General features: G+C 41.7%; 1 protein-coding gene across 20 annotated transcripts in view; it reads left to right on the plus strand.

Annotated features, from left to right (window-relative positions):
* The window catches only part of AHR (aryl hydrocarbon receptor), a 513,500-nt gene that overhangs the window by 58,055 nt on the left and 441,163 nt on the right, over positions 1-14,282 (plus strand). The window contains exons 4-5 of one of the 20 annotated variants that reach the window (XR_008717689.1): positions 6,185-6,294; positions 7,914-8,596. The exons of 15 other annotated variants lie outside the window; for them this stretch is intronic. The gene's annotated coding sequence lies outside the window, so the exon portion shown is untranslated. Of the gene's footprint in view, positions 1-6,184; positions 6,295-7,144; positions 7,850-7,913; positions 8,597-14,282 lie in introns of those variants that run through there. 4 more of the 20 variants (XR_008717688.1, XR_008717678.1, XR_008717677.1 and 1 more) reach the window with 4 other exon arrangements.

Below are 14,282 nucleotides of genomic sequence, written 5' to 3' on the forward strand. Positions count from 1 at the left end.
GTTATTCTACTATTTGTTGCCTCCAGAGTGTTTTTAATTTCACTTATTGCATTATTCATTATATATTGACTCTTTTTTATTTCTTCTAAGTCCTTGTTAAACCTTTCTTGCATCTTCTCAATCCTTGCCTCCAGGCTATTTATCTGTGATTCCATTTTAATTTCAAGATTTTGGATCAATTTCACTATCATTATTTGGAATTCTTTATCAGGTAGATTCCCTATCTCTTCCTCTTTTGTTTGGTTTGGTGGGCATTTATCCTGTTCCTTTATCTGCTGGGTATTCCTCTGTCTCTTCATCTTGTTTAAATTGCTGAGTTTGGGGTGTCCTTTCTGTATTCTGGCAGTTTGTGGAGTTCTCTTTATTGTGGCGTTTCCTCGCTGTGTGTGGGTTTGTACAGGTGGCTTGTCAAGGTTTCCTGGTTAGGGAAGCTTGTGTCGATGTTCTAGTGGATGGAGCTGTATTTCTTCTCTCTGGAGTGTAATGAAATGTCCAGTAATGAGTTATGAGATGTCTATGGTTTTGGGGTGACTTTGGGCAGCCTGTATCTTGAAGCTCAGGGCTGTGTTCCTTTGTTGCTGGAGAATTTGCTTGTTATGTCTTTCCCTGGAACTTGTTGGCCCTTGTGTGGTGCTTGGTTTCAGTGTCGGTATGGAGGCGTTTGATGAGCTCCTGTCAATTAATGTTCCTTGGAGTCAGGAGTTCCCTGGAGTCAGGGATTGGACTTAAGCCTCCTACTTCCAGTTATCGGTCTTAATTTTACAGTAGTTTCAAAACTTCTCCTTCTATACAGCACCACTGATAAAACATCTACGTTAAAGATGAAAAGTTTCTCTACTGTGAGGGTCACTCAGAGAGGTTCACAGCGTTACATGGAGAAGAGAAGAGGGAGGAGGGAGTTAGAGGTGACCCAAATGAGATGAGGTGGAATCAATCGTGGAGAGAGTGGGCTAGCCAGTAGTCACTTCCTTATGTGCACTCCACAACTGGACCACTCAGAGATGTTCACGGAGTTATACAGGGAAGAGAAGAAGGAGGCAGGAGACAGAGGTGGCCAGAAGGATAAAAGGGGGAAATGAAAAGGCGGGAGACATATCCAGCCAGTAATCAGTTCCTTAAGTGTTCTCCACCGTCTGGAACACACAGAAATTCACAGAGTTGGGTAGAGTAGAGAGGGGTTAGGGAGGAGATACAGGTGACCTGGTGGAGAAAATGGAGAGTCCAAAGGGAGAGAGAGCAGTCAAGCCAGTAATCTCGTACACTAGTGAAAAATGGGTCCTGAAGATTGGGTTCTTAAAGGTACAAAATTGGTAACAAATACATAAAAACAAAAATTAGAAATCTAGAGTAGAGTTTGGAATTTCAAAAATGCGATGTTAATGAAAAGGAAAAGGAAAAGAAAGAGAGAAAAAACGAACAAAGAAAAACAAACAAGGTCGTGAAAGTAATAAAGAAACTACAGGTACAAAATTGATAACTAATACCAAACAGCAAAAATTAAAAATCTAGAGTAGAGTTTGGAATTTCAAAAATACAACGTTAAAAAAAAAAAAAAAGAAGAAGAAGAATAAAAATAAAGAGAGAAAACAAACAAACCAACAAAAACACTGTCGCAAAAATTATAAAGAAAATACAGGTACAAAATTGATATCAAATACCAAAAAGCATAAATTAAAAATCTTGAGTAGAGTTTGGAATTGCAGATATACGATGTTATATAAAAGAAGAAGAGAGAGAAACAGAGGGAAAAAAAAGTCACAGCAATTATGAAAAAAACTATAGGTACAAAATTGATAACATATATCAAAAGGCTAAAATTAAAAATCTAGAGTAGAGTTTGGAATTTCAAAAATGCAATGTTAAAGAAAAGAAGAAAAAGAAAAAAGAAAAAAAACAAAAAACAAAAAACCACAGTCAAAAAATTATAAAATATATATATGAAGTTTGCTGAAGAAGAAAAAAAAAAAATAGGGTCTTTTTTTTTTTTTTGCAAAGTAATAGTTATAAAAGTGAAAATTAAAGGACAATAGAGGACTTAAAAAAAATTTTTTTTTATTAAAAAAAAAAGAAAGAAAGAAAGATTGATCGTAAAAATAGTAAAAATATATCTAGGTCTTTCTCTGGTTTTGTTGTGAGTATTGTGGGTTCAGTTCATTTTTGGCAGTTCCTTAGTCCGACTTATATTTCTCAAGATCTATAGGCCCCTTCCTATGTAATCCGTAGTAACCACAGGGTTTTAATCTATGGCCTGTAGCTTCCAAGGCGTTTCCCTCTGTTATAGCTTCTTCTGTTTGCTGGTCTCTTCAGTGTCTGGTTCCCGCCCTGACACAAAGGGGACGGTGGAGGACCCTATTTTTTTTTTTTTTTTTTTTTTAATTTAGGCTCACTTGTTCAGCCGCGCTGTGGGGAGGGAGGGATGCTGCAAACAGATAACACTGGCGTGCGCTCGCAGTGCCTCGGCCACACTGGGTTTGCCCCCGCTCACGGCGCGTGTAGCCTCCCTTCCCACACTGCTTGGGCTCTAGGTTGTTCCGCCGGGAACAATCAGAGGCCGGCCCTGGACTGAGCTCCCAGGTCCAAGCCGCTCAGGTTCAGGCACTCGGGTAGTCCTCAGAGGCGCAGACTCGGTTGGGCCTGCGTTTTGTGTTCTTCCCAGATCGAGCAGCTCAGGTGATGAGGTGTTTGGCGGGCGCCAATGCTGCGACTTATCGCCTCCCCGCCACTCGGTTATCTCCTTTCGAAGAGTTGGGCTGCTTTTCTGGGTGCCTGATGTCCTCTGCCGGCATTCAGAAGTTGTTTTGTGGAATTTACTCGACGTTTAAATGCTCTTTTGATGAATTTGTGGGGGAGAAAGTGTTCTCCCCGTCCTACTCCTCCGCCATCTTGGCTCCTCCTCAGATTTTGCATTTTTCTAATGACATGGAGCATCTTTTCAAGTGCTGATTGTTGGCCATTTGTATATTTTCTGTGAAGAAATGTCAAGCCCTTTGCCCTCCATGCTCTTTTCAAAGGATGAGATTAGGGTAGAGAGAATTGCATTTAAGTTCTGTAAGATTTTTAAGGTGAAACCTATTCTAGTCATCTCAGGCAAGTTGTGGTAACTGCAAGGCAAGAAAGGAAGGAAGCCCAAGAACCAATCTCAGCAGCAATCCTGGTCTCTTGAAGAGTGAGATGCAGTTGATGACCATTCATCCATTCAGTGTTATTTGAGGGCCCCACTTCTTCCCCATGCAGGGCAATTGTAGGCACTGGGAAACTTGGAGATGTGGGACAACCTGGTCCCCAGAGTGGTGTCCACTGCTCCTCCTTCTGCTCACTCTGTCCTCTTTGTTCATCAGCTCCTCTCTGTTTCCTTTCCCCCTGTTTACTCACTCCTGTTCTTTTCCTTGTAGTCTTACTGCCTTCTTGGTATCTTGCACTTGAAACTCCCAGAGAGAGAGTCTGATTCCTTTGCTTGGTCACCATCCATAATAGTAGTGGTTAAGAACCTGTTCGCTAATGCAAGAGATGTAAGCAACTCTGGGTCAACCTGTGGGTCGGGAATATCCCCTGGAGGATGACATCACAACCCACTCCAGTGTTCTTGCCTGGAGAATCCCATGGCCTGAGGAGCCTGGTGGGCTGCGATCCATAGGTCTGCAGAGTCAGACATGACTGAGCAACTTAGCACAGCGCGTCCATAATCGAGCATCTCATTGGGCGGACTCCTTACTCTGGCTTCCTTGTAGACTCGGGTCTTCTTCCGTGTAACTGTAGGTAGTCCTATCAGATGTAGTCAAGCCAGTGGACAGCTTTACCTAAGGAGCTGTCTGAGCACTGTGCTCAAAGTGGCTGAGGGTGTTTCATGGGCTGTGGACTATCATGTTTCAACTTTTCAGACATTTCCAAGTGGATCCAGTTTAGTTTTCTTGTTGCTGTGAAACTAGTGACCATACTTTCAGTGGTTTTAAACCACACACCCTTCTTATCTTACAGCTGTGGAGGTTGGAAGTCTGAGATGGGTTTTAGAGAGTCAGAATCAAGGCGCTGGAAGGGCTAGTTTCTTGGGGAGGCTCCAGGGAGAATCTGTTCTTTGGCTCATCCAGCTTCTAAGGGCTGACAGATTCACTGTCTTGAGGTCACATCACTCAGCTCTCTGCGTTCATCACCAACTTGCCTTCTCCTCTACCTGAATTGCCTGTGCTCTCTTTTAAGGACCCTCGTGTTTACACTGGCCCCACATGGATAAGCAGCACATTGTCCTTGTCACATGACCCTTCCCTCAATCATATCTGCAAAGTTCCTGTTGCCACACAAAATAATACCTGTGGGTCTGGGGATGAGGGTGGTGGGTATCTTTGGGGGACGGTTGCTATTTGGTCTACGCCAGAGTCATAATAAGGAAAAACTTAGACCCCGTAGACCAAGGGGTTTTAGTCTTTTAAACAGTAAGTGGCTCCGTGTAGGCAAGTGAATGTCATTCAGTTTCTGAGATTTCTTTCAGTGCCTTATTTGACTGGGGTTTGCAAACAATACTGTTGCTGTTTTGAAAGTGGGCCAGGAAAGGTCGAGTAACTATGCTTGGCAAAATCACTGGAGTGGCTTCCTCACAGGAATTAAGCAGTTCTAAAAGCACTTAGGCCACCCCACGAGTCCTTCATACCTGTGGATTCATGAATGTTTGACAGATCTTCCTGCATGAGGCAGAGTGTCCTATTCTAGTCCAGCCTCCTCTCTTTCTGAAAGGGCGTACGTAGTCATGAGTCCCAGAAGTTACATTTGGAATGAGGGTAACTCATTTCTGAAGCAAATAATTCCCCACGTAATTTGCCTTTAAAAAACAACAACAACAACAAATAGCCCAAGCCCCTAAGCTGTGAAGAAAATAGTCAAATTATACAAATTGTATGGCATTCTGACTAGTTAGACCTTTCTACAGCCACCCTGTCTTGAAGAAATCAAGTGTAGTGTTATCTATATAAGGGAGATTAAAGCACTTTTTTTTTTTCTATTTGTTTTAAATATTTGCCTAGGGAGTATTAGGAAATGCATTTTACCTGAAATACGTGATAGGTTCAAAGTGTTTCTCTCAGGAAGGATTAAGTTCTTTTCTGCTTATATATCACCCCACCTTGACTGCCCAGAGTTACAGGATTTCTAGCCCAATAAACACTTTTAAAATATATACACACAGAGACACACATATCACCTTTCATTTCAGTTTGGTCACCTTTGTCCTCCCTACACTTCCACCTGCCTGACTCCAGAACAGGGTGTGCAAAACTTGGCTTTCTCTCTGCTCTCGTAGGAGGAATGGGAGGGGACTTCTTTGGTCTCTAAATCCCTGTCTATTGCAAACAGAAGGGAGCCGGTGGCCTTTGCCTGCGGGTAGTCTGAGCATGCCTCGTTGTAGGGCCAGCACATTCTGCTTTTCTCAGCTGAGATCCCTTCTCTAAGCAACACAGAATACAGAATGGTAGTGTGAGTCCGTCCCAAAGCTGAGTTTATATTTCCCTTTCTGGCAAATGAATCTGTTTCTGTCCTTCCTATGATCTCTTTTGAGGTCTCAAGGATATTTAATCAAGAGTATAAGTTCAAGGTGCTGACTTTCTTTCCCCCGGCAATTCTGTATGACAAATGTGGGTTCTAACACACTCAGCCTGGGAATGGGAACTCAACTTGGACCTCACCACTTTCCTTCCTCCCTCCACCTGTTTATAAAAGGTGGCGGTGGGATGATGGAAGATGCCAAAATTTCAACTGGAAATAGGCCTAGAGAGTTGCCTCCAGTGACTGGCTCCCTGGCCAATTACACAATAGCCTCACTGTTACCATAGTTTGGGATTCTGTCTCAAGCTTTGAAGCCTTAGAAATTTGATATGACTCTCGGAGCTGGACTTTTAGGGACTGGATTACAAACAAGACTCGTGAAAGGCTCCTCTGTAAAATCAGAGTGCCAGTGTACAATTTTGCCATGAAAAAAAAGACCAAAAAACTGTCGTTTCCAATAAGACGCGTGAAGGGAGTGGTCTCTGAAATCAGGCCAGTGGTGCCTCTGGCCTCTAGACCTTGATTTGGCCAAACGGGGATAAGCATGGTACCTGCATAATGGGGCAGTGTGCAGAGTGATGGAGAGAAGCCGGGGAAGGGTTGGGTGGTAAATAAGGTCACCGCTATCATGTTCATGAGTTACACCATTTTACAGGAGGAGACTGAGGTGGAGAATGTTTGACTAACTCTGGAGTGACAGAGCTGAGCTGGGGACAGAATGTCCAACCACGTTTATGAAAGAGCTCTGTGGCTCTGAGTCTCACGGTGAGTGTCCTGCGAGGGTCTTCCCACTGTCCAGGGCTGTCTGTCCTCAGCTTCCTTTGCCTTACACGAAAGTGCAAATGTAACTTTCAAACCTAGTTATCCATGAGACGGGAAGACGGAGTTCTGGAATTCGCATCTATGTCAATCCTCCTGCTACTAAATTTAAAGTCTCCAGGCTGGTTGCTTTTTTATAGACCAGGGTATTTATGTCTCAGGTCAGTACTGGCGATTAAAATGATGCGTAGCAATTAAGGTCTAAACTCACTGATAGAATTTCAGACCTCCCACTTCTCTCATTTACTGTCTTCCAACTCACAACTCTTCCCAGAGATGCTTCTTTAAAGCATGACTTTTGTGCATTTTATGTTTCTCTGGCTCCTTCTGATGATGGCATGTAAATAATTCAGAAAGTAAATAATCCGCTTTCCTGGGCCCACTTTTTCTTTGGAAAACTTTCATCCAAATATGTTTTCCTGTTTCTTTGGGATGCTCAGTCTCTTCAGTTTGATTCTTCTAGCAGATCATTATTTGAATGTAGAAGGTGTCGTGAGAGAATCAAAAGAAGGAAACTGGGTTAGAATGCAGGAGACTTGGTTCTCGTCCCAGCTCTAGCTTTGCCCGACCTTGGGCAAGCCACTTCCCCCTTTAATGCCAGTCATTTTACCTACTGGTTAGGAATGATGTCCTCTTTTCCTGCCTCACCACATCCCTGGGAGAAATAAATGAAGCTCTATAGTGTTTTGAAAATGATAATGTCACTGCAGATTATTTTAGAGTGAAACATATCCAGCCTGTTTCTAGCCCACGGCTTTCAGCCATGAACAAATCATTTATTTTCTCTAAATCACAGTGTCCTTAGCTCCGAGTGGGATGATGATGCATCACTTTTTTGTAAGGCTCAGATGAAAGAAAACGAGCTGGAAGTATCCTGCTGCTGCTACTGCTGCTAAGTCGTTTCAGTCGTGTCCGACTCTGTGCGACCCCATAGACGGCAGCCCACCAGGCATCCTATAAACTGCAAAACCCCACATGAATGTAAAGGTGGCCCAGAGGAGTCTATTGCTCCCTGTCCTCAGGCAAACCAGGCACTTGTTAGGCTGCCAGTTCTTTATTGGGGTCTGAGGGTACTTTTAATCAGCCATCTATTTAGAAATGTTTATATGGACATATACATATACCTTGGCATATATATGTATTTTTCTTAATGACTGCAATGCTTCAGGCTCTTGTATGATGGACATGTGTTGTGACATGCTTTTCTTTGCCTATAAGGACATTTGTTTTTAGTTGGTTCATGAAATCTTAATCTTTTGTTGATGACTTACAGAAATAATTTCCAAACAACATTCTTTGACCCTAAATTAGAAAAAAATATTCCTAAATATTGAATAAATCCTGACCTATTCAAGTTTATTCTAATTTTGTGAGGTGTGAATGGAGTGAGCTGAGGATTTGAGGCTCCAGGAGACAGTCTTGGAAGTGTTGCTTTCAAGTCAACACTCTTCATCTAAATCTACCCAGAGCCCCGGCAACAGCACCCCCCTCCCCCACCCCCAGACCAACCCAGTTGACATCTATAACCAGAGAAGGGGATGACAGTATTGTATTGCCCTTTGCAGATCATCTTCTCCAGAGCAGAGACTGCATTTTCTAGTGTTCCTGAACCTGGGTTTTGGATACTGAAAAAGAAAAAAATCATACAAGATGTCAAGTGAAAAATGTTCAAAACCTTATATGTGTCCGTATTTGGTATGAGAAATGTTATAATGAGAACATGCAATTCATCTTCTTCCTGTTGCTAGGTTGAAGTTTCTCAGGGAAGATGGGTTATTCCCCCGGAAGTGACAGGAATGAGTTTCTGTGCCTGGATCAGTAGGAGGGGTGAGAGCCCCTCAAAGTGTCGGGCACTATACTTACTTCTGATAATACAGTGAGTGGCCAGACAGTGACCAGCAGTGACCTCTGTTCACTGCTGGGACTTCTGTCTGGGACTTCAGACACTAGCAGTGATTTCTGTTCACTGGTTGAATTTTGAGAAATTCTAACAGACGGATTCTCTGAGTGAGTCTCAAAAGATATGCTTGCATTGTACAACACAGGGAGTAATAGAGTCAATATTTGGTAGTAAAATTAAAAATTGTGTAAAAAATTTTAAAAATTAAAAAAAAAAAAAATTCTCCATGTAAACAACTGGTCAAAGTCTTTGACTAGAACCTTGTAATCAAGTGACGTCTCCGGAAGATTGTAAGATCCACACGGGCCACTTGGTGGTGCTCATGGCAGGGCAACCCTCTGTTCTTAAAAAAAAAAAAAAAAAAAAAAAGACACATCTTCACAGCTGTGACATTTTAGTTCTGCTTTACCGAACAGAAAGTGGTTCAGTTCCAAAGCTGATCCTAAATTCAAAACCACAGTGTACTGTACAGCATTGAACATTCCTGAGAAAAGTTGGAGGTGGAGTTCATTTGTACTGTTCCAGAACAATCTTCCATCAACACGCTGTTCTCACGAACAAAATTAGAAATACAACCTGTGACTAAAAGGTATTTTAACACTAAGCATACTGTAGCTCAAGTTCTAATGACCTTCTCTGGTTAGAAAAGTCGTCACTATTAAAAAATAAAGTTCACAAGGAAGAAAGAACATTCCCTTCCTCACTCAGTATATCTGACCATGGCAGGGATTCAGAAATCCATAGGCAGAGTATCTCTCTCTTGCATGAGGTGTGTTTAAAAGCACAGAATGAGTGCAACCAAGCAGTTTTTCCAAAAACAGTTTTGATTTATTTATAAGTAAATATTGGACACCAGCATCCAGATATTATGTGTATGCATCTCTCATAACCAGAGAAACTGTTTGCCTTTTTCCGTATCTTTGTATCGTATAGTTGGAGAAAATGTGAGCCCTAACCTCACGCCCTGAATATTTTCTGTCAACTCTCCATGAAAATTGAATTCCTTCCTCACAAAGAAGCAAAGTGATATTTTTGCAAAAGCAACACCAGATAAAACCCCTGTTAAATGGCTTCTCAGTGACACAATGGAGAAGGAAATGGCAACCCACTCCAGTGTTCTAGCCCAGGAAACCCCATGGTCAGAGGCGCCTGGTGGGCTATAGTCCATGGAGTCGCAAAGTCGGACACAATCGAGGGGCTAACACACACAGTGACGTAATAAAATCCACACTCCCTATCAGGCCAGCGTGGTGTGGCTTCTGCCTCTTTCTCCTCCCTGTTCTCTCTGGACCCTTCTCTTTATTCTTTGGGCTCCAGAGACCCTGGTTTTCCCAGATCCTCTGGCTGGAGGACATCAGCACATGCCCTTCTCTCTTTCTGGGAAGCCCTGCCCCAGCACTTCCTCTTTTTCTTCCTCCTTCCGTTCTCAGGTAAACATCAGTGTCCTCAGAGAGGCCTTCCCCTTTACCTTATCTTCAGTGGTTTCCCTGTTGTTTTCAGATGTTTGTTTTTGTGTTTTCCCCCCTACATTTATCCTCTTAACAAAGCTTGTAATGATTTCTGTTGTTGTGTTTACTTGTTTTTTATAAGGAATTTGTCTTTGTCTGGGTTCAGTGGAGAAGGAAATGACAACCTACTCCAGTATTCTTGCTCGTAAAATCCCATGGACGGAAGAGCCTGGCTGGCTGCAGTCCATAGGGTCGCCAAGAGTCGGACATGACTGAGCAACGTCGCAATCTGGGTTCAGATTGTGGTTCTCCATATTGTGAATTGTGGGCCTTGACTAATCATGTGACTTCACTACACCTCAGTTTCCTCATCTGTGAAGTGGGTGTGATATTTACCTCATAGGGTTGTTGTGAAGCCTAAAAATGTTAATCCATGGGAAGTGTGTAGATCACCGCCTGGGATATAACAAGGCCTGTCAGTTAATACCTGTCCTTCATCGTTAGTGCTCTCACACTCACCGTCTCTGGAATATTCTTGCCCTGCTGACGGGGCTTTTCCTCTTTTCCTTCCTTCAGGGAGGGCTTCCCTGACCATCCTACATAAATTCATGCCACACCCTCCCAGGATCCCCTTTGCTGTCCCATTGCCCTATTTATTTTCATAGCATTTTAAAACATTACACATATTTATAACATTTTATTGATGTTATCTCTTTCTGTAGAGTTTAAGTTCCATGAAAGGAGTTTGTTCTGTTCACTGCTATGTTTCAAGGATCTAGTAGAGGTGATTCTTAGGGACTTAGTGAATAGCTGGGGCATCAGTGAATCAGTGAGAATTCATTACCATCATCTGTCTCTCTCTCTAACAAGTAAGCAGGAATTGTGTCTGCCTTGCTTATATGTAGCTACCTGACATGAATCACAGTGCCCAGGAAAAAGTGCTCTGAAAATGTCTGGTAAAGGAATGAATTTAAAAATGTGGAAAAAGGATTTTGAGACTTTGCCAGAATCATACACACAGGAAGTCTTAGCAATAAATACATTAGTGATGATTACCCTTTTGTCTACTGGTAGTAATTGAGATGTTTTGTGGCCAAATCAGTTTTTAAAAGAACTATATTTTTAAAGTCCTATCACCTAAATTTTATTTTCTCAAATTCCTTTTCAGCCCGGTATGTGTACACAGACATTCCCTCTCTCACTTTTTTTAATGCACTTGGATGAGAAGATGACACTGTGTATATAGTACTTGCCATATCATGATCCCATCACCTTAACTTTACCAAGAATTTGATGTGGTGCACATACCTATGTCCTTTGTCTCTCTCCCACTTAGTTTTTTAAATCTCTCAACTAGATTCAGTCAAAGTAGTAAGTTCAGTCATTGGACATCTACTGAATATCAAACATTTAATTCTAAAGATTTCCTTATAAGTAACATATAATGTTTTTCATTATTCATTTTAAGGATACCACTAACACCAAACACATACGACTTCCCTCTGTCATAAAGGCTGGTAGTCCAGAAATAGAAGACCATAGAAGCCCCCCGAACGTACAAGTCTGTTGGTGGAAGTTTAGATGCTGGTCCAAAGAGTTAAACGCTTCAAGATGAACATGCAAGGGGTTAAGAGTGGGCAGAAAAAGTCTATGCTGTACATTCAGAAAAGGTAGAAGTTCACCAATGCTCTGGGCCAAAGGGTGCCAACCTGAGTTACCAGCATTTCATGTTTGTGTTCTGCCTTCTGATTCCACCAATTCTGGACCTTTTTATAAATGAGGTGGTACTACTTTCCTCATCTGCTCTTTAAATTCCTTAGAGAATGAATGCTTTTCCTACGTTGGCTGTGTGTAGCATTTTGACTGTCCAGGCTAGTTTGGAATCTTACTTGTTAATTCCCCATCTGCTCTTTGAGATAGTCTTTCCCAGCCTGGTTTTCCTCTCTATTCTCACTGTCCCACAGAGCTGATGGTGTTCCAGAAACTTCTTTCCAGTAATTTCTTATTACCCAGTGCTCTCACCTTTATTCCAAGCCCTCTCTTGTCATCCTAAACAGGAGTTTACTTCTACCTTCCTTATTTGAAGTATTTTTTTTCCAAATCCCATCCTTTCTTTTTTCGTGAAGGTCTTGATCTGACTGACATAGCCCATTTTACTGATACTAGAATGAAATATCATAAGACAATAATTCAGCCATTCTCCACTGAACCCTTAGCTACAGATATAATATTGACACCCTTATTAAAGTGGATGCATGAGACAGAAGAAAGTTTTTGGAGTTTATCTTTCTTTTTCCCCCAAACCCTTCAATTCATTTAGGAATCTCAATATTAAACAGTTATTGTGTTCTGATTTTAACATTACTTTCAGAATGTGCCATGGATAGGATTTAGAATAATAATAAAAACTACCCATTGATATGACAGAAGCAAATATATTTTACATAAAATTAAAACATTTTCTAAAATGTTGTATACTGTGTATTGTTCAGTTGCGAACTCATGTCCGACTCTTTGCGACTCAGTGGACTGCAGCATGCCGGGTTTCCTTGTCTATCAGCAGCTCTAGGAGCTTGCTCAAACTCATGTCCAATATACATGTATATTTAAAATTTAAATTATTGTATTAACATTTTTTAAGGTACAGATTGGGATGGCAAATGCTTTAGGTTTCTTCTTTAATTTACTTTAATTGAATTTAACATTGGAGATGTTAAGTATTTTCTGAGTTTTTAAGTTGGTTATGACTGTGTGTGTTAGTTACTCAGTCGTGTCCGCCTCTTTGGGACCCCATGGACTGTAGCCTGCCAAGCTCCTCTGTCCATGGGGTTTTCCAGGGAAGAATACTGGAGTGGGTTGCCATTCCCTTCTCCAGGGGAGCTTCCTGACCCAGGGATTGAATCCGGGTCTCCTGCCTGCGGGCAGATTCTCTACCATCTGAGCTACTGGGGAGGTCCTGGTTATGATTATATATGCTTGAAACAGAATGAAGAATATAATGTCTTTTGTATTTAAGTAGTACTACTCAGTGCAACGTGCTTTAAACAGTTCAGGGTGGCCATGCTTGTTTTTAGGCAGAAGGGTATTCTCTGGGTATTCTCTGCAGCTGCCTTGCTCTGACTAATGGGAGGATATTTTCCTGTGTTGTTCCCAGGGCAGAGCTGGGTAAACACAAGTTTTAGTAATGTCATTAGTTTGTGAAGGTTGTCCAGGGGGAGATAGTGATCTACATTGATAGGAAAAGGTAGCACAAGATCTGTTGTGAGTTAATTTTTGTTTGATATGACTTTCTTTTTTTTTCTGCTCTATAGTACTCTGATTTATTTTGGAAATAAGCTAAAAATAGAGAATTCATTTCTTCTTTATTTGTCTCAGGAGGAATATGCCTTGTATTTCTCAAAAAGGGCTGGATGAGTTGGTTTCTCTGTGTGCACAAGTGAAGGGAAAAAAAAGGCGGTATGACTTCTACCTTAGAAGGATGGCAAAACAAAAAAAGCAAGTAAATTAGATTAGAATTTACGTGTGTATTAGAATATTGCAAAGTCAGTGATGAGGCCAGATGAGCAACGACGCCTCAGGACGGGGAGCCGTGGAACTTTCTACACCCTTGTTTCTGTTCTTGTGTTGCCTTTTTCTTGCTTCTCAACTTCGGGAACCAGTGTGAGGAGATCGGAATAAGTGTCCCAACTGTCCGAGCAAAGAAAGCCTCGGCTCTGTTTGCTTTGATCTGCCAACCATAAGGTTGAACAGCAACACCAAAGAACACTTCCGATCTTCTACGTGGGGGCTCTTGCAGGTTTTTATCGGAGTCAGAAAACATTGTCAAAACTCGTAGACGTTTTCATGGTGCCATTTTTCTCGGATCTTAAACCAAAAGGGCAAATAGTGACTGTTCCTGGTGATGTGGGGGAAAGGCACAGAGATGGATGTACTTTTCAGCGTCTGGACCTTAGCACACCTGTGCCTCAGCTGGGGTGTGTGTGTCTGCCTCTTAGGGGAACGACTGTGGGCTCGGGGGTCGGCACAGCTACTTCTTCTCTTCTGCTGCCTCTTCCCGTGCTTTCCATTCCTCTCCAGCTGCTTCTCTTTTTGACTTTCAGCTTCCTCTTTCCTTCTGGTTTCTCCTCCTAAGCGCAGTTCCTCTCTTCCCCTATCCATCATGTTCATGACTCATACTTTATTAAAATTTGAAAAAAAAAACACAAAACAATCTTTTTTGTTTCATTAGAATCCACACTTGTTAACTAGGAAGTCTAATGCTTTCAAAAGACCAGTTATTTATATATAATATTGTTGGGACACTAAAATGCTCACTCACTTTCATTAGGTTCTACCTTAAAACAACCTACCACTTTTTGCTGATACTTTTTGGACTACACCTTTAGGGGGCTTCTTGCTATTCATGCATGTTTACATTTCAGCAGCCATAAGGTCTTAAAACAAAACTCTTTTCTACTCTTTAAGGAAGAAAATCAATATATATCAACATGGTCATATAAACAAAAAATGCAGATGTTTGCTATCCTCTGGAGTATTTGTCCACCCTGGTATGTAGTTAATTGGGGCTTCACAGATGGCAATAGTGG

The sequence above is a fragment of the Bubalus kerabau genome, chromosome 8 (assembly GCF_029407905.1).
Source record: "Bubalus kerabau isolate K-KA32 ecotype Philippines breed swamp buffalo chromosome 8, PCC_UOA_SB_1v2, whole genome shotgun sequence".
NCBI lineage: Eukaryota > Metazoa > Chordata > Mammalia > Artiodactyla > Bovidae > Bubalus > Bubalus kerabau.